General features: G+C 39.5%; 1 protein-coding gene across 1 annotated transcript in view; it reads right to left on the bottom strand.

Moving 5' to 3' along the window:
* LOC150077711 (alpha-tocopherol transfer protein-like) overlaps positions 1-15,374 on the bottom strand; it is a 90,862-nt gene extending 75,488 nt beyond the window's left edge. The window contains exon 1 of the mRNA XM_090384257.1: positions 15,317-15,374. The gene's annotated coding sequence lies outside the window, so the exon portion shown is untranslated. The remainder of the gene's footprint in view (positions 1-15,316) is intronic.
* Between the last annotated feature and the right edge of the window lie 6,452 nt (positions 15,375-21,826).

Below are 21,826 nucleotides of genomic sequence, written 5' to 3'. Positions count from 1 at the left end.
CCTCTGCCAGTGGTTACTGTTAATCTATCAGTCATTGAATCCCCCAAAGCTAGCAGTTTTCCGACCTAACACTGCCTCGATAGCATCAGGAAATATTCTATTTAAGTGTATCCCATCCCTTTAGAAGCAGTCTCTTCTGTTAACAAGTGCAGACCAGGCTGAAAAAAATTCTTCCCCTTGAGCCTTGCACAATCTTTCCAGGCCCGAAAGCTGATGAAGAGTTATAGTAACTCTACATCAACCAACACTTATCCTTTCACATGTATGTTAATATACACGTGAAAGGATAACTGATAGGACGGGATACACGTAAACAAAGGTGGTGCAATCTGATAATATTGGTCAAAGTAACTCTTGCACATATCTTAAGAGTTCTTATCTGTTACCCCAACTGGACATATTATTCAGATGTTCTGGGGGCAGAAATGTTTCGCGTGAGCTGGAGCTAATGCCAGGGAGGGGAGCCTAAACAACTTCAAGGGTTGTGTTAGGGTTGTTAAATACACAAGAACAGTAAGTATTAATTGTTTATACAGTAACGTTAGAAGTGTCGTCAATAAAATGAGCGAATTCGAACTGTTGTTAAAACAAATAACGCGGACATAATAGGGATTACGGAGACGTGGTGCCACCAGGAAATTGGGGATGATGAGTTTCAGTACTGCTTGTATAATGTATTTAGGAAGGATAGGGTAGATAGAAGATGTGGTGAGGTAATGCTTCTTATCAGAAGCAGCATGAGAGCGACGATAGCTTTCCTGGATTCAGACATTTCACACGCTAGTATAGAATCTGTATGGTGCGAGATAGTTGGAAACAAAGGTATAATGCTAGTAGGAGTAATCTACAGACCGGGAGATTTTGAAGATTATGACAAAAGCCTCTACATGCAAACGGAATGAGCAAGTAAGCGTCAATGTGTTATTATGGGTGATTTCAATTTGCCTCTAATTGATTGGAGTAAACGGGAAGGAAACTCGACATGGGGAACAAAATTTTTAAATCAACTAGATGACTGTTATTTGTATCAACATGTCAGGGAAAGTACTAGAGAAAAGAATATCCTAGACCTCATCATCAGACATGAATCAGATGACATAACAAGGCTGACAGTAGAGGAACCAGTAGCAGGAATTGATCACGGAGTTCTACGGTGGATGATGATGAGAGAGGTAGCAGTAGTAAAAGGCAAAGGAATGGGTTTTAATTTCAGAAAAGGAAATTACGATGTCTTAAGGTACTACATGGCCTCCAATAACTGGGTAGATATTGTGCAGAGAATGAATACATCTGAACTGTGGTATGCTTTTAAAACATTAATCACAGATGCCTTGAATGCATATTTACCATTAAAAAAATACTCCAAGAGAAGAGTTCCAAGTTGGATGAATAGTGAAGTTGCCACATTACTTGAGCAGAAAAAGGTGGCATGGAAAGGTTACAGAGCAATAAAAAGTACTGAAACCTATAACAGCTACAAGATGATCTGTAATAGAGCCACAGAAAAGGTTCGACAGGCAAAGGCACTTTATGAGAAATCACTAGCAAACAGGGCAAAGAGGGGGGATAAAGAATTCTTCACATATATAAATGCCAAGAAGAGCAGGACAAACCAGATCGGACCTTTATGTAAGGGAAAGGGGATAGTATTAAATACACCAGCTGCCGTTGCAGATGAACTCAACAGTTATTTTGCATCGATATTTACAAATGAAAAGCCTTTTGTGGAAATGGGAAATTGTGGGTGCGAAGTTAAAAAATATGTAATTAATGATATTGAAATTTCGCAAGATTATTTAATGAAAAACCTTTCGAGTCTACAGGCCAGTAGGGTTCCTGGAGTTGATGGAATATACCCTTTAATCTTAATGTAGGTGGCAAGTGAGTGCATTAAACTTTGAGGCTAATTATGCGAGCATCACTGGACTCTGGGGAGATTCCCTTGGATTGGAAAAGTGCCAAAGTGTTTCCCATACAGAACGGTGGCTCTAAGAGTGAAGTGGGAAATTATCAACCTGTCAGTCTGACTTCAGTGGTAGGGAAAATCATGGAGGCAATGATCAAGAGTGGAATTCAAGAACATTTGGATCGAATTGAAATTCTCAAGGATACTCAGCATGGTTTTGTAAAGGGAAAATCATGTTTAACAAATCTGGTTCGCTATTTCGAAAGGGTCACTCACCAGCTGGAATTAGGGAATAATTTCGATATTGTTGATTTAGATTTCAGCAAAGCTTTTGACTCAGTCCCACATGAGCGGTTGCTTTATAAACTGGAACAGTTGGATCAGTGGGAAAATCCTTAGATGGAGAGCAGGATGGCTTCAGGGCAGGATGCAGAGTGTTGTGATAAATGGCTATTCCTCAGATCTGGTTGATGTAAGAAGTGGGGTTTCCCAAGGATCAGTATTAGGACCACTGTTGTTTTTAATTTTCATAAACGACATCGATGAAAGGATAGAGGGCGTGATGTCTAAATTTTCAGATGATGTTAAAATTGGTAGAGTAGTTAATGATCACTGTCAAGCTGAGCTTCCTCAGTGAGATCTAGATAGACTTCAGAAATGATAAGAAAATGACAGCTATAGTTTAATCAAACAAAGTGTAAGGTATTACACCTGGGAAACAGTAATGCCAAAATAACGTATTCAATTCGTACAGTTCAACTAAACCCAGTACTGGAGGAAAGGGACTTGGGTGTTATGGAACGGTCGGACATGAAATTCTCTTAGCATTTTAAACAGGTTGCAAGCAAGGCTCTATCGAACTTTTGCAAGTAGAGATAGGGACGTGATAATCCCATTATATAAGGCTTTTGTTAGACCACACTTGGAATACTGTGTTCAAGTATGGAGACTGCACCTAAAGAAAGACTTCGAGCTTCTTGAAAGGGTGCAAAGACGGGTCACTCGCCTGGTGAGATCGGCAAAAGGGCGTCCTTATGAAGAAAGACTTCGAATATGTGGGTTGCAGATTTTGAAACTATACACCTTAGAGGAGATTTGATTGAGGTGTTTAAGGCTCTGAGAGGCATCAGTAAAATGAATGAGGAAAAAATTTTCAAGATTATAAATGATGCTAGAACTAGGGGACATAAATTCAAGTTACGGGGGCAAATGTTCAGATTGGACTGTAGGAAGTTTTATTTGACCCAGCGAGTTATAAATTACTGGAATAAGTTGCCAACATGGGTGGTAGAGGCTGACAGTTTGGGGAAATTCAAAGGTAATCTGGATAGTACCTCCGGGTCAGGAAAGCGCTTAGGATTATAGGTTTAATTTCCTTTTTTTATTAATTATTATTATTTATTTGTTTTATTTATTTTTATCATTGTTTTGTTCGGTTTTTTTTTTTTTTTTTGGCTGGTGCAGCATAAGCCATAGGCTTTCTTGCAACATGCCGCCAATACTAATACTAATACATTAGTGATCAATGAATTGTGACCACCCCATCCGTAAGCGACTATGCTGTGTTGCTCACAGTTTAAAAAACAAACAAACAGCTGCGTACACTCAAGTAGTGGTAATTTGCATCTGGTCATACAAGTAAATGTGATAAAGTAGTAGTTACAGGACTTCGTAAAGATATTACAGAGTTTTAAAAAGGCGTGGTTGTGGGAGCTTGTGCATTTGGTATTTCCATATCAGAAATGGCACATCCTCTTGATTGCTCGTGGCTCACTGTGGTCAAGGTATGAGAGGTGTATTGAACAGGCCAAACCATCTCCTGCTGATAGAACTGTAAAGAATTATGCAAGGTGGAAATTCCTGGTGAGCAAAGGGTTCAACACGTATGGGTTCAAAGGCAAGTTAATAGCAATAGTTGACATTGCAATCGGTGGCGGATTACCAATTAAGGCAATGAGGCACGTGCCTAAGGGCCCCAAGCGAAAACATATTCCTATAGTGTTCTAAGATAGATTAATGTTTTCAGTACACATAAAAATCTTGATTAATTTAATCGAAAAATTAAACAAAAAATTCAAAAGTACAAAAATTTCATTTATTTGCCACCTAACTTTTATTTTATTTTATTATTTTTTTTTTTATTATTTTTTTGGGGTCCCCAACTATCCTTACTCCGCCACTGATTGCAATACAGTATTAGGAATGCAACAATATTTCAAATGACAATGTGCTGCACCCTCAGACATGGGGTCCCACAGCAGAGGAACCTAGAGACATCCCTCTCCTCATCACTGATCATCATCAATAGCAATTGCTGTAATGCCAGCAACATGCCTGTTGACATTGGGGGATTGGAAACAAGTGTGCTGGTTCGATGAGTCCAGAAACGCCTGGTGCAATATGCCAACAAATGCCTTCATGTGTGTGTGTCACAAGCAGCATGAGTCCATGAGCCCATTGTGTATGGGTGCCCACTATCTGGGCAGGTGGTGGTGTATGCTTAATCTTGGACCCATTTTTCTGGATCCCTGCTGCATATGGACCAACGTTTCACTGGGGAGGTTCCCAGTATACATTACCAGTATACAGACCGGCAGATACGATGTCGCGCATGATCCGTGAAAATTCCCAACACACGTAGATATGCAGATATAGTGAGTGTTGCGCATGCTCCGTGACAATTCCCACCACAGACTTCAGGGGATATTCATGGTTTGTTGTGGCGGACCCCAGGGTTTCCCCCATTAGCCGCTATTGTACTCCTTGTGTTGAGGCTCACACCAAAACCGCGCGTTTGTATGTAGTGTGTTGGGTGTGTAAATTTTATAATGTGTTCTGTTGTTATGTAGTCGGCCGGTACCTGGCTCTTAGCAAGTGGAAAGTAGCAACACCTGGTCACAGCGTCAAACCCCCCATCCCCGCCAAGTGGAGGCGGCCAGGATCTACTACCTTCATTCCAGTCTATACCGGAACAAAGTTCCAGGATAGGCAAAGTTATGAGAAAAGGAAAATGGAGAAAAAAAAATAGCTGGAAAAGTTAGGGGTGCTGGGGAAGGAAAGAAGTGCAGCAGAGGGTCAGAGAAGGGACCCGCAGTAATAATAGGAAGTTAAGAGAAATTGAGAAAAGATAAAAGAGAAAAAAAAAAAGGAGGAGGTGGAGGCAATTTTCAGCTTTTGTAGAAGCCACATGTCGTGGTGAAATCCTATCCTAATTTAGGATTAGCAATTCCTATCCTGCGAGCAGGATTAGACGATGTCGAGGCGCATCCTCAATAGATACTTCAGCTTGAAGTGTAGCTCTTCCAACGTTGAAGATTGGTTTGGCACTCCCATCGTTTGATAGGAAATCCTCTTGGAGCAAAGGCGTATCCGAACTCTACGCCGGACCAGGAGAAGGTTCGGTAGTTGCAGCAATCCTTAATTTCATTGTTAGATAGGTATCCAATGGCATGGCACAGCTGAAGCACTAGAGTCAAACTTCATACTATATACACTATTTACGATTTCTAACACAGTAGGTTCGTCATTCCAATCAATAAGGATTTAATTTCCATCACGATGTATCACCTCAAGTTCGTCAGACAAAATGCAGGAAGTAGCAATTGAAGCTTTTATGAAATATTGAAATACAATATATTGATCAATTCTTTCTAGATAGCAGTTCCTGTGAAAGTCTGCAAAGAGAATGTGAGTCCTTGATCAAGTCTTCAGAGATAATTTGAGTCGTTGTTCAGGTCTTTCTCTTGATCCACATTCAGGTATCTCGGGGCAGCAGCTCTCATTTTCTCTCGTTCTTTAAATGCTCGTGTTGCAAATAAGTTAAAAGCTTCAAATACATCTTGTAATTGGATCAGAAGAGGTTTATTCTCCCTGTCGCAGGAACCAGTAATGAGTTGTAGTTCATTCCGTAAGTCGGTATAATAGTGACACTCGAAAAGGATATGATCTGCGTCCTCTTCACCTCCACAGAGACAAAGAAGGGAAGGAGACAGTCCAAGTTTATACAGCTTGCTATTGAGGCTGCCGTGACCTGACAAAAAGGTATGTTCCATATAGTCCAGGAGCAAACCACAATCGTTTTCTTTTCTTGAGTTCCCTTACTTTCGGCAAGTACACTCTTGTCACCTTTCCCATCTCCGATACAGACCAGTCAGCCTGCCACTTATTAACATAAATAGTGCGCAATTTTTCCTTTTCGGTTGTTATTGGAACATTCAGGTCAAGTTCCACGTTATCAAGAGAAGTAGGGTGTGCCTTTTTCAGGTGGTATCTCAAATATCTATACTTGACCTCATATTGTATTGGCATCCTTCTGTCAGGAGCTGCAAAGCTGCAGTAGAAATTGTCCTACAAGCTCTGGATAACATAAGAAGGGCAGCACGTTGTGCTTGCAATAGCTGTTTGATAATGGCACAGTTGGTTACCCTATAACCCCAAGCACCAGCACCATATATGATAATGGTCAGGAATGTACAGTTATAATACAATCTCAGCGAGTGACCTTTAAGGCCCCCACTCTTGTCGTGTTACTTGTCTCAATCTAGATAATAATGACTTGCATTTTTCTTTAATGTATTTTGTATGGGGTTTAAAACTCATACCATCATCCAGAATAATTCTCAAGTATATTGTGGTTGAACTGTATTTAATAGCTTGTCCTTTATATTTTATTTGATGGGGACGGCCTGTCTAACCTGCCTTTAAGCAACATCTGGGACGGTTTACTTGTAGATATCTGAAGTTTATGCTCGTCAGACAACACATACAGCTCCTGCAGTACCCTGTTGGCAACATCTTCAAGAGACTTCCTGGAGTTTCCTTGGACCATAATGGTTAGGTCGTCTGCATATGAGATCATAGTTTTGCATCAAAGTGTTTATTTAACCAGGAGTCGAACACTAAGTTCCAGCACAGGGGCCCAAGAACAGACCCCTGGGGGCATCATCTGGTAACTTTTTTTGACACTTGAATGGAACCACTCTTAATAACTAGCGAGCGCTGCGAAAAGTAGCTCATCAGCAACCGGTATATAGGTGAAGACCCTTCGGCCTCCCGGAACCTCTCCAGGGCACTTTGCCACCAAAGGATGTCAAAGGCCCCTTTGAAGTCCACAAAGAGACCGAGCAGATATTTAGTCGTGGTTTCCCGCTGTATCTCTAAACGAGAAGCAATGGCATCTTCGGTTCCTGTACCCTTCGTAAAGCCGAACTAAACAGGAGAAGAAAGTCCTTTCATAACATAGGTAGTCAGAAATCGACTTGCAATAACTTTTTCAAGAGCCTTGCCCATAACAGGGAGTAAGGCAATAGGCCTATATGACAGTGAATCAGATTCTGGCTTCTTTGGATTTTTGAGAAGAATTTAAGTTAGCAACTTTCCAAATTGCAGGGAAAATACCTTGATTAAAAGAAGAGTTGAATAATGTTGCAATAACTACAGGAACCGTTTTCCATCCCCAGCACAGACTGGCAGATACAGCGGCAACAGGAAGATAGAGTGAGTGTTGCGCATGCTCAGTCAAGTCGGAACTGCCAGTCAGAATAGGATTTACGCCAGGTTGGAGCTAGCGGTGACTTGCAGGCTGACCGTGACCGTGATCATGACACTAAAGTGCAGGATTACTGAAGGGTTTTGCTAGGTGGGCAGTAATCAGGAATGTGAGAAGGCAGGGCGAAAGAAATTGTCTTGATGCCAATTCGCCAACTTAGCGGCTTGAAGCGCAGTATAAAATCCATGAAAGTTCAAAATTAATAGTCAAAGTAATGTTGAGAGTGTTTTCCAGGCAAAAAGCTGACAAGTCCCAAAATTCGGTTGCCAGGCATTTAGCAGACAAATTCAAACGCTTGATTGCCAAATTTCTTCCACCTTGTTGCCGAAGGCAGTTTCACAAGTAGAGCGGGAGCGTAAATAGGTCGGAGTTGTAAACTGTCTGTTTGTTATTTGGTTTTTAGGAGCATCAGCAACTAAGGCCATATTGCTCCGGGGATATGCGGTGGTCATTCCCTGACCTTTCCGCATCCTCCGTATTTGGTGGTGATGGGCTCGAACCCCGATCTAATCAAGAAGCGTATGCTAGGCACTGCTGCTCCTTCCCGCCTGGCTACGGAGGCGCCGAGAGGGAGTTGTAAACGTCGTGCACTACAGGGCGAATTGCTCCCAACATAATGCAACTTCTTGACCTTGTGGTACAGCCGGTAGCATTGAGACAAGCAAAGACAGCAAATATGAAAACAGTACAGGCAAGAAACAAATCGCGTAAAAACAATAATTACCTAAAGTTTCGTGGTATTCTTCTTCACCAAGGATGCAGGGGATAACTCAGGAAGTCACTGTACGAAAATATTATTGAGACTCGCTAAAAAATACATTAAACACTGACAACTTGACATAAACACTGACAACTTGAGGAGTTCATGATTAGGCAACCGTCACACCGACGCGCACGCGTACTTCCCGTTTTATCAGTTGGTATAAACCACTTCCTCGGTCGACCTTCGTACAACAAAAACAAGTTTAAAGCGATATGATATACAAACAAGAATAACGAGTAACCAATTGTTATCGAACTGTGGGGTTTTATGTTAACTTCCTCCTATTTGACTTGACAATATTTTAATTATAGTTTTATCTATCATTTTTGGTTAGTTCCCCTTTAAAGTAAAAACTGCCCACTTGCGCATCTGACTAGTATCTACTCAGAAAATTTCAGGTTCAGGGGAACCGCTCTATATATCTATAATTTTTATTCCCCTTCAGATAGGTTGGTATTCAGAACAACAAAAACTACACACATATTGGATAAAAATAGTTTATTGTACATACAGTATTTACATACAGTATTTAAATACATACAGTATTTACAAAGATAAATCAACACAAAAGAAATTGATTAAACACATGACAAAATAATCTAATTTCACTTACTTAGTACTACAGTATATGTATATGAGCAGGGGTAAATTAGCCTATTGAGTGCACTCTAGTAGGGCTATTTCTCTTACATACATCATTATCAAAAATCCCTGCTTTTAAGAACTGATAATGTTTCTTCTTACACCCCTGAGCTCAGGTAACTTTCAAAAGTCTGTTAACATTTCTCTTTCCATTACAAATCAATTTCCTACTCCAATAATTTGATTAGTCTTCTATACTTTTAATTTCTGTATATATTGTTACCCCCTTTTCCAACACATTATAATTTGCAACTTTCTCTAATCCAGTTAATCATACCTCTGCCAATTTCTAAAATTAAATACTTGAACATTTGAAGGCTCCATCATCTATCTATTCCCTCTAATTCCCTTCCAAAATTCATTAATCATTCAACTATTAAGACAGTTATTAACAAGGTATTACTCACTTCTCTATTCCCTTCCAAAATTATTTATATATCTATTAACTTGCTCTGGCTAATGTCCTTCAGTTCATACCTTTCACTACTTATCATTACAATATAGTACTTCTTACACATGTGTCACAGTGTTTAGTCAAAAGTTCTGCTAATCTGTTATCGGGGTGTCTATAGCCTTTGTGTAATGGTGAGAGTACTTAAGTAAAACAAATCACTTACTTAGTTTTCTTACGTACTTCGCGGTACATCCTTTATCATTCTCTAAACGAGTAGTGGATCTTTTCCATCTGGGTCGCATCTCACAATCACTGGGGGAGTTCGACATGAGTTACTGGATTCCTTCTTGGGTCTCAGGTACCTTTATTTCTTAAGAACGAATTATTTTCATCAGGTAAGAATAGCTGCTTCTTCCGGGCTCACCGAGGCTCCTACTTTCAGCTCTGCAAGGCTGCTTCTTTCGGTTCACCAAGACTCCTTCTTTCAGCTCCTCAAGGCTGCTTCTTTCGATTCACCAAGCACCTACTTTCATCTCCACAAGGCTGCTCTTTCGGTTCACCAAGGCACCTACTTTCATCTACACAAGGCTGCTCTTTCGGTTCACCAAGGCACCTTAGCTAACTCCTAACAATAACTAATTTTCACTAACACCGACAAAAATCTCAACTTTCTGTGTCTCTCCAACCCCTTCACTCTCTTTTTGTTCTACTCCTCCTCCATCTTACTCCCAAGTTTGCCACGCCTGTTTCCAGTCACCCCTCTCCAATCTTATACTCCTCCTCGGATTTCTTCTCCTTTCATTTGTTAGAAGACCCTTACTCAGTCTGCCCAGAAACACGTGTTTCAATACTTCCCCTTTTACTATTCTACCGGATCTGCTCCATACAGTGTGCCCTTAGATGTTTGCCGATTATCCGAAAAAAACACTCCCCTCTCATCTAACACCTTGACCCTGTAACGTTTTAAAAACACGAAACTCACATCTAGTCACCACAGCATCTATTTAAGGAAACTTATATGCTGGTAAAGAACCCACTTCCTGTTTGAGCCTGACGGTATTCTGATTGAAGTAACTTTCACTTCAAGATAAACCGCTCCCTTTCCTGAATACAACCCAGCATAAATCTTAATTCGTCTGTTTGTGCTTGGACTCATGCTGCTTTACTGTAGTTTTCTCTTTGTTTATCCCAATAAAATCCAATAAAATCCAAACCAAACCAAACCTCTTTGTTTATCCCCCGAGTATAACGAAGTTAATGGCTCGGATCTTGCCTTTGTTTCTTACCCCTCAAGAACCTATCTGTTCGCCGAATAATTTTCATTATTTACCTTACGCGATAATACTATTTTATTCAACCTGAGACGAGAATCTGTTAATAAAACTAACTTCCAGAGTCTTTATAAAAATTTTATTTTGTAAGATTTTGTGTCTTACAGAACGATTATTTTTGTTAATGGCTGATAAGACGCACATCTTCCCCTATCCACTAGGATGATAAGTGAATAATTAGAGTTGTAGGCTGTGATATCTAAATGTAACACGTATATCAACGAAATACTACATCTAATGTAGAAATACTAAATCGACCTGAACAAATTCGCTGTTGACGGGACTTACCGGAAAAAAAATATCACTAATAGGAATAATCAGCAATGACTGATGTGTACCTTGCATCTGTTCCTGTCTGATTGAGCTGGTGCTCTTATCTGGATGTTAAGCCAGCCCAATAGACTTAACTCTCGTAAGGAGTTCTCTACTTTGTATTAAAATATGTTTTCGTTTGTAAAATTACATTTTTTGTGAATAATTGTTCGATTTTCCCGGAAGTTTCGACATCGTCATGTGTTTTTTAGAATTTAGAGTAGCACGACTTGTAGTTAGGTCTGCACTTTTTCTCTCTTGGAAATTCTGGTTAAAGCGAGTGTAAGGTACAAGCTATTACAGACACAATAATGCTTTATAATGTTATTTGCTTTGGCTCTTAAGCCGCACATCTAACACCCACCTAACATCTAGTGGGTGATATGTTAGTTATTTTATTTATTTATATTTTGCTGGTAGACGCAAACTGGTAATCTGAGGGCGGACAACCGGCCATCACAAGTGATGTGGTGGAAAACACAAAACGGAAAAGCAGAGTCTGTATGAACAAGATGAAACTTTCAGAACATAACAATTGCTACTTGTCATTACCATTTATCATTCTTGTCACTGCTCAAAATACTCCACCCAATATTTCACACCCATTTTCTTTATCAAAAGAAATGTATCTCCCACGAGGAGGTTTGCCCAACTAAAGCTTTAAACTTCAATGTCGAATTGCCTGCGTTTCTCCATGAAAAATTCAAGATTTTGAAGTTCTTCAAGAGATTCAATATTAAGTGTGTGATAACCCATTCTGTGAAGTGTTTTTTTATAGATGGTTTCTTCCTATTCTTATCATAGTTCTGCGAATCTTCTGAAGATATTAATGGGGTCTTTGTGATTTCATTTCATTGTATTTTTCGTCTGTTCACGTACTCTAAGGTTTATCCGACTATGGACAAAATCACTTTATTTTCTACCTTCTGTTGGAAAATGAACTTCAATGAAGCTTACCTGTCATATGAACTCTTATAGAAGTCGATGGTGAAACGACTTCTGAAAACTAGATGAGCGTACGATTTTCGTAGTTCTATGAAGATACACCCAACATATACGGGATCAAGATCGCTCTTGGAGGAAACAGAGACATCCACCCATGTCACACCAGTTAAAGCAGTGCCTGTAGAATTAATCAGTTCTTGACAGAGGTGAGCTGTTCCAACAAGAATCGGAGGATATTATTCATTTAAAGCGGAGCCCCAGCATATTAATTATGCACATTGAAATTTTAGCTGTCCCGCACGTCCAGTTGCAATGAACGTCGTTATAGGCAGTTGACATTAATTCAATTCAAAATGTGTTCCTGACGTATTCTTGGTGTTAATCGTGCCATTTTTCAGAGTTATCTCTTCCAATAAAACAGCTGAGGTTTGTGTTGGTAAAGTCATGCACCTAGGTTACCCTCACCGTACAACAGATGCGCTCTGTGGAAATAAAGCTGGTAAGACAAGGAGGCCAAGGGAATCATGCTCTAGATTTACGCTACGCCGAAGACGTATGACTACAAAAATAGGGAATCGGACAAATTTTTAAGCAGCCGCCTTAATTAAGTCCAAACGCACTGGCAACAGACTTTCGCCTGTAACTTAAATTTGGAAAAATGGCTGGTTGGTTGTTGAAGGGTTTCAGGGGCATCTACAATTTATACCGTAAAAATGGCGCGAGGGAAAAACTATGCTACCCTAGCTTGAGACTGATTAGCTTTGCCACTTTATTTAAAAGGCCCATAAAATTTCCGGGCGTCATTGACGGGTTTCGAACTTAGGTCATTTTCGCTCGATGGGGACAAAACAGTGATTATACCACTGTACTACCCACAAGAACTTGGAAAAATGGAGCAAACATGTACATTTGTGTAAGAAATTGGACGTAAATTTGTATACCCAATCCTGAATGCAAGAGGTTTCGAATTTCTCGCCAAGAAATTACTGACCTGATAATAACTGAAGAATAACTGATTTTTGTAGTTAAATCGATACCAAACAAAGTTTAACTAAAATGGACAGGGATCCAAAATTTTGCTTAAAAAGTTCCGGAAATTTTATTAGCAAATAGATAACCAAATGTGATTAAAAGGGCCCAAAATATCAGACCTTAAAGTCTTATCATGAGAGATTCTGGAAGCATGCGAAATTCTTTGGGCTCACCTTCATTCAAGAGAATACATTCAAGAGAAGATATCTCATATTCTGTCCAACAGTTTTGGGTGCATTCTCTTCAATAAGTTTGAGTGGTAATGCAAAGATCAACATATATAACTTTCTGGGGCACTCCCCATCCCCACATGAACTGGTCATGTCCCTAGTGTTCCCTGACTTCGTATTTTAATGCAAAGAACATAGTCATAGTTCGTATTTCAAGGATTTAAGAATATTATTATTACCATCATCAAACTCCTTCCATTATATCACAAACTTAAACACGACTCTTATATCTTAAATGGTTTACCCGACAAACGTTGGAAGTCACATAAGGGATTTAATAAGAGTGAGGCCTTGTTTCTCATAAATAAAAAAAAAAGCTAAAATGTTTACTCTTTACAGTAATGGCATTGGCCCTTGAACCCTGCAACCCTGGGCTCTGGAACAACTTACACCTTAAATCTAGCCTTGGAAAGAACCACCGATCATTCTGATGGCCCCGTGGTTCATAGTTTCCGAAAAATGAGAATGTTATTACAAAAATATATTGTAGATTTTTGGAATAATTGCTTTAGTCAGGAAATCCTCTAAATATGGTACTTATCTTTGAAAATTTTAAGTCTGGAAATCTTCTCCTTATTCTTGAATTCGGTTCTTTAATTTAGTGTTAAAAATGATCAACCAACATTTCATAAAACTCTCCATTAACAGTTTATTTTTATAATTTTTTTTGCCCATTTTAATCAGTAATTTTGAAGGAGGCGGCCAGAGAGTGTATCATAACATTGAGGTTAATTCCGAAGGAATCGTCATTCAAGAAAGATTCCTTTTGATTGGAGAAATGACATCGTATCACCAATACATAAAAGAGGTTCTACAATTTCAGTCGGTAACTGCAGACCGGTTTCTGACTTAAATGGTGCAGAACATCTTGGAGGAAAGGATTAAAATGGAATCCAGGGACATTTTGGTAGAAATGACATGATTTTGTTAAGAAAATATTATGTTTAACTGACTGGTATTTTCAAAGAGTTACTCATTAGCGGGATGTAAAGAGCAATTTCGACATAGTTTATTTGGATTCTAGCAAGACATCCGACTCAGTATGTGATGAGAAATTAAGTTACTGTGTAAGCCGAACATGTTGCGATTACTGGAAAGATTCCAAGATGGATAACAGAGTAGCTAGACGTCAGATGACAGAGGGATGTGGTTAATGGATATTCTACAGATTGATGTAACGCTAGACCTGAAGTCCCCAAAGATCGATTCTTGGACTATTGTTGTTTCTGAATTTTATAAACGACGTCGAAGAAGGGATAGGGGGCATGACGTCAAAATTTGCAGATGATTTAAAGATTGGGAGATTCATTATTGATCAGAGCCAAATGGTACTCTTTCAGAATGACTTGAACAGGCTTTAAGAATAGTCAGAAAATTGGCAGCTGTGTTTCAGTGCAGCATATTGCAAGGTGTTACACTTGAGGAACAGCAAGCCAGAAATAAATTATATCCTTGGTGGACTTGATTAAAAACAATACAGAAAAATGCGATTTGGGAATTATGATACCGTCATATACAAGTTCTCTGATTGCTGAAAACAGTTGGCTACGGAAGTTCCTGGTGTCCCAAGGATGATTTCTAGAACAATGACCTGTACCAAAAAGGGAGATCATAATCCCATTGAGAAAATCACTGTTTTCTCTACGGACTTCCCTGGCCACATGTTTACACTAATCAGTGTAAACTGTTGAGTTCTGTCACTCGGTGGGAAAACAGGCGATCTCCGGTTGCACACGAATTCGGAGTACATGAATGTTTATAAGCTTGTTTAGCAATGGGCTTTTTGTCCCTTTAATTTACCCATTAATTATAAGTATTTCGCTAATCACATCTTAAATATATATAAACTTCCAACTCCATAACTTCAATAGTCAGTCACTGTAAATAATTGGAAAATTTCCACGCATTTTTGGCGGCAGCGTACAATCTCGGACCATAAATGTGTGCCTCTGTCCTTCATGTACTTTATTCTGGAAGCACCAGGGTTAGATACATGGTGGGACCTCCTTCTCCGCCGTAATTTATTTTATTTTAAGTATTTCTAAGGAACTCAAAAATTGAAATTATGTACTTACCACGAGCGCATAAATTTTCGAACTTTATAACTGCTTCTTTTCGCCGATTTAAAATAAGATTTAGTTTTCTAGTGTAGATTGAGATTACTTACAGTATTAAAGTTGGGCTAATCCGAAATACAGATATTTGAAGTTTACCTGTAATTATGAAACTAGTGAAAGACTTTGTATTTCTCCAGTGAACAAAACCTGTGTACATGAGGAAGGATAAAGTGTTGCGACAGAGAATAAGGGCGGGAGAGAGCATCACACGTGATCATTTGGCAATGTAATGGTTGCTAGTTACCTATTTTCCTCAACAGATAACCTCCTGACTAGATGAGCAACATTCTACTTTTATAAACCGGTTCAACGTCTATTTCGAAGGTCACTAGAAGTTTGCATTTTAATCTTTTCGTTATCTTTGGTTCATTTAAGAGTGTTTATTTCACAAATTAAAAAAAAAAAAGGAGAACATAAGTTATAGACACATTTAGTAGAACTAATATGAAAGTGAATGAACAAGGTATGTCTCTTTATTGGCATTTGTATTGTTTAATTACAGCATATTTAGAATTTCACTGAAAGGACAGAATTCATGGGATACCTGGTTTCTGGCCAACGTGACGTTGTCACCTCTCTCTCTAGTGGACGAACCCACCGCTTGGCAGGTATATGGGTTCACTGCAACATTGCATTCACGTAGAAGGTAATTCGATGACAGTTACGGATAAACGTCCTAAGTTCACCAACTTTGAAAGAGGGACGATAGTGGTTGCCCGACGCATGGGTAAATCTATCGCGAAGGTGGTACAGAAATTGTACTGTCCCTGTTCAATAGTATTCAGCGATGTGGACAGCGCTGTGTGTGTGAGCCCGGAAAAGTGGTGGATGAAGTCTGTCTCGCATTATTTCAGCCAACCGGAGAGCGACAGTCGTACAAATCACCGCCGACTTCGACGAGGGAGGTGTCCCAAACGTACCCAACAAGATCATCAGGCGATCATTACTGCAATAGGTTATAGGACCCACACGAGTCTCATTGCTAACACCACGACACAGAACTCTACGCCTCAACTGGGCGAAAGGACATCGGCACTGCATCTTGGATGGTTGAAGACAGATCTCCTGTTCCGACGAGTCCCGTTTCCAGTTATTTCGAGCGGACGAGAGGGTGACTATCTGGCGGAAATCGCAAGAAGCTATGCTCTGTCATGTCAACAAGGAATTGTTCAGGCAGATGTACGGTCGGTAATGGTCTGGGGCGTGTTCAACTGGCACACGTTGGGACGTCTGTTATGACTAGGCATCTCTGAACCGTCCACGTTATGTGTCGATACTTGCAGACCATCTACATCCTTTCATGGTCATCGCGCACCCACAGGGCAATGAATTCTTCCAGCAGGACAAGGCACCTCCCCACAGAGCCGTGGTGACTAGTACATTGTTCTAAGAATGTTCCGCAGATTTTATCACAATGGAATGGCCTCCCCGTTGATCGGGCATGAACCCTGTGGAGCATCTTTGGAATGCTGTGGAAAGGTCCATTCCAGATTTCGATCCTCCACTCAGGAATGCGATTGAATTATGGACAGCTGTGCAGCAAGCATGTGTGAAAATACCTGTGGAACGCCTTTGAGAACTAGAGGACTCAATACCTCTCCTTGTGATTGCCCTTATCCGGGTAAAAAGGTGGACCTACCCGTTACATGGTAGATATAACGTGATTTCTGTCCATTCGGTGTAGTATTAGCAACGGGATGCAAGGAAGCATCAGCCAATAAAATAAATAAAAAAAAAATTTAAATTAAATTAAAAAATAACAAAGTAAGAAATGTCTGTTTCCCTCCTTTCACTTGTCTTTGTCTTTCAAGTCCTTATCAGAAAGGTACATGCTCTCTTTAATTTAGGAACAAATCCAACCTCCGTAAGAGTAGATGACAGCTTTCTTGAACAATCAATCTTTGAATGACGAAAAATTTTCAGGCATCTGGTCAGCAATTCTCTTTTCATTTTAAATGTAAGCCTCCTTGTGTATGTCCCTGTGCATTAACTGTAGGGTCCAAGGTACCACTGTTGAGTGGTGGTCAATGGATCCCTTCAACATTGGGAGTCTCCTAAAATATACACTAGACTCCGTTATGCTAAATAAATCCACGTGACTAAGCACCCAAAATTGTCTTGCCTTATAACACCTCGATTAGGTCACCCGGCAGATACGTTGTTAAGACACTTTAACTTACGAAAATGAAGTCACACTTGACAAGAATCCCCCATTCTGCTCCTACCTAATCTCGTCCCTCGAAGAAAGAACAGATTTCGTCACTTACAGAATATACTTTATAAATACAATACGCAGGTGTAAGACTAAATCATCGAATACGAAGTTTCATTGCATTATCCTTCCAATATTCACTAGAGATTGGATTGAGTACAAGGTTATTGTTTGCGATGCTGATTGCTTCAGTTACTACCTTGACTGCTTCAACCGTAGTCCTTGAAATAATGACATGAGGCCAGTCAGACTCTGTCAGCTGTAAGGAGCATTGTCCGATAACTTAAGCTTCGTAATAAACCGTCCACCTAGCTTATCACGTGGCCATTTCGGTTTAGCACCACATGCTTCTTATATGTACAGTGTATTCTTGCAATAATTGCACAATCATCTGATTGCAAATGAATAGACTTATTTAATTCCGGTCCTCAATTAACTAGCACAGGGTTCAAGTGTCTGGAAATCGAGTTATCCGTACCTGCTCTGGCGTGAGAATGCATCTCGGTGTGAAAGGAATTTTCATTCTCAGACAAGAGAAATTTTAATTTTATCTTGTCTTATTGCACGACTCGCTCCAGCCTCAGCTTCTCATACGATCAGGTTTGGACAAGCCGACTCAATGGTGATTTTTTTTTTATTATTATAATATGTGTTCCCTACCAAAAACTGGCGCACCCACCATATCATACAGTACCGTAATTAGAAACATACAATGAGCAATGCAGACAGGCTGCCCGAGCAGGGTCAGGGGTTTTGTCAGTGATATACAGGAATTTTGCTAGCGAGGAAAAGGAGGTGATTGTCCACTTGTATAAGTCAATTGCATACGTGGCCTGCCCATTGATCAGGCCACGTCTTGAGTACTGCGTACAGGTCTGGAGGCCTCATTTCAGGAAGGATGTAGATTTGTTTCAGCGTGTACAGAGAAGGGCAATAAGATTGGTAAGAGAATGAAGGGGTCCTCTTACCAAGAAAGTCTTAAGTTCTGCAAATTGCGGCGGCTGGAGTCTATGCACCTGCGAGTCATCTGATTGAGGTGTATAAGGTCTTGAATGAGTTGAGAAAGCTCAACGCTGATGGGATTCTTCCTCTTGCTTAGATTGACCTGAGGTGGCATAGATTCAAATTGAGGAAAGACAGTTGTAGAATAGATGCACGGAAATTTAGCCAGCGGGTAGTTAATTGCTGGAACAGACTTCCATCTGTCGTTGTGAAAGTTGATAGCTAGAATAAAATCAAGGAGATATTGGAAAAACTATTAGAAGGACTGGTTGTGTGAATTTTTTTTTTTTTTTTTTTTTGGCTGATGCTCATATGCTTGCTTTCTTGCATCACCTGCCTCTATTACTATTACTATACATACGCACATGAATCCCCTTACACAATAGGTATATTGAAATATGTCAAGGGCTTTAGCGCAGGCTGCGAGAGATTTATATATCGAACAAGTTAGTGCAAATGCACCATATTAGTATGCAGCTAAACTGTGAATTAGAAAAAATATGCAAAAGCGGCATCGTTCAAGTTATATCTCATATTGTGAATACCTCCACAACGAGTGGCCAAGATATTGCACTACTTCGAATAAGTAACGCTTCTCCAAAGGAGAAGACTAGTTGCACCACTAGGGTACCTACCCACCAACCGAAGAAGGGCCAAATAGCCTTGAAATGGTGCAGTCTGGGTGGTGGTACCTATCTGAGAATATGTAACATTAGTCTTCTCCTCTGGTGAAGCGTTACTTATTGGAAGTAGTGCAATATCATGACACCTCGTAGTGTCATCATCATAATCAGCCATTTCATTTTCAATCCACTGAAGGCCTCTCCAGCAACTTTCCAGTTATTTCTGTTTTGAGCACTGGCCATCCATTACTACCCAAAAACTCATGAATTTCATCTATCCATCTCCGCCTTTGTCTTCCAGGTTTTCTTCTAGCTCCTCTTGGGTACCATTCTGTTATTTTCTTAGTCCATCTGTCATCATGTCTTCGAGCTATGTGTCTTGCCCAAGACCATTTTAGTTCTTTAGTTTTGATAAGAATGTTCCTTATTTGAATTTGCTGCCTAATCCATGTGTTTCTCTTCTTATCTAACACTTTGATTCCCAATATAATTCGTTCCCATTCTCCGTTCTCAGCTTCTTTTCCATTCTTTTAGTGAGTGCCCAAGTTTCACTTCCATAAGTCATGGTGGGGAGTATATATTTGTTCATTATTTTACGTTTCAGACAAACTGGGATATTGCTCTTCAGTATGTGACTATATTCGCTGAATGCTATCCATCCAAAATTTATTCTTCTCTTGACTTCTAGCCATTTATCATTATTACAGCTAATGACTTGTCCCAGATAAGTATATGACTCCATCTTTTCAATTACTGCTCCTTCAATCATTATTTCCCTTCTGTGGCATACTTGTTCATCGTTACTTTTGTTTTAGCCATATTCATCTTTAGTCCAAAATCCTTACTAACTGAGCATAACTGATTAAGATTTTCCTCTAATTCTTTGGGATCGTGGCTTATGACCACAATGTCATCTGCAAATCGTAAATGGTTTAGGTACTCTCCGTTCACATTGACTCCTTTCTGCGACCAGTCCAATCTTCTGAAAGCTTCCTCAAGGGCAGCAGTAAACAGCTTCGGAGATATTGTGTCTCCTTGTCGAACTCCTTTCTCGATTTTAAATTTCCTACTGTCTTTGTCTAGTCTAATAAAGGATGTAGCACTCTCATATATTTTCTTCAAAATCATAATATATGGAGTATCTATGCCTTGTCTTTCCAGTGCCCGAAACATTGCCTTATGCTGTATGGAGTCAAATGCCTTTTCATAATCCACAAATGCCAGGCATAATGGTGTTTTATATTCATTTGCTTTCTCCATTAGCTGTGATATTACGTGAAGGTGATCCATAGTTGAGAATCCTGTCCTAAAGCCAGCTTGCTCTTTCGGTTGATTCCCATCAAGTATTCTTTCTAATCTGTTAGTAATGACCCTTGTGAACAACTTGTAGATATGGGATAACAAGCTAATTGGTCTATAATTTGCAATTTCTGATTTATCTCCTTTCTTATGCAGCAAAACTATGATTGCATTATTCCACTGCTTAGGCATCACACCTTTTCTAATGCACTTTGTGAAGAGCCTTGCCAGTTTTTGTGTTATGTCTCTTCCTCCCAATTTTAACAACTCTACAGTAACTTAATCTTCCCCCGAGGCTTTCTGATTCTTCATTTTCTTCAATGCATGTTCTACCTCATCGGGAAGAATATTGGTTATGTCGTATGTGTTGCTACTTTGCAATCCATTTTCCCCACTGCTGGCATCATTCTCCTGCTCCTTGTATAATTCTGTATAGTAGTCTTCTGCTATTTGAATTATGCCTTCTCTGCTGTTTATAAGTACACTATCGGTATTCTTCAGTTTCAGTATCATTTGTCTTTCTGTATTACTGCTCATGGCTGCTGATTTAAATGCTTTGTTTTCCCTTAATGCTTGTTCTACTTTTCTTGCATTAAATCTTCTTATGCCCTCTCTGAGTCTCTTTTAATGGGTTTGCATAACTCAGTACACTCAATTTTTCCTTGTCAGTGTTTATCTTGCTCTTCGTTTTTCGCCTTCGGTTCATCATAACAAGTGTTTCTTGACTAATTTTTTCTTCGGTGGATTTATTTTTCCCTATAGGTTTCTTGGGCTTTATCACTTTCAGAAAGTTGCAATATTCCTCGTCGATATCTTGGTCCTGAGCATTCTGCAGAAGCTCAAACTTGTTCTTAAGTTCCAGTACATACTGCCTTTTCTCCTCTTCTGTTATTTCAAAGACCTTTGTATTATTTATTCGAGTCAGTTTTTTCCTTTCCTTTACTACATCTATATCAAGTGTACATCTTACCATTCTGTGATCACTTCCAACATTTACCTTATTCAGGACGGTAACATCATCCTCAATATATTGTGGGGGTGGGGTTTCTATCTTATATATATATTTATATTACTTTTTATTTTGTTATTATTTGTTATTTATATTCCCCACTTTGCATCTGACTTGTTATCTCACAGAAGAATTCCGGTTCTGAGGGAATTTCTATATTAGAGCACTCCTCCTTTGGGCTTTGCTGTGTGTTCAGAAATGACCAAACACTATTTGCATTAAGTAAAATACAATCAGTTTATTATACATACTTACAAATAAAAGATAAGACAAATCATTACACATTATTCACTTCATATATAGGTACAGGGCATGGATCACGTTCCTGGTCATTAGGCTCTCCCATCCATCATCTTCTTCTTACTATAGGCCCACTAACATCTTGTACAATCAGTGTAATTTAACTCTTTCTTAATTACAATTGACATTTATTATTTATCTATTTATATCTTTCTTTTTCA

The sequence above is a fragment of the Mastigoproctus giganteus genome, chromosome 11 (genome assembly GCF_048544385.1).
Source record: "Mastigoproctus giganteus isolate SK-2022 chromosome 11, ASM4854438v1, whole genome shotgun sequence".
NCBI lineage: Eukaryota > Metazoa > Arthropoda > Arachnida > Uropygi > Thelyphonidae > Mastigoproctus > Mastigoproctus giganteus.
The sequence above is the reverse complement of the archived record's forward strand: the minus strand, read 5'-3'. Positions and strand labels throughout refer to the sequence as shown.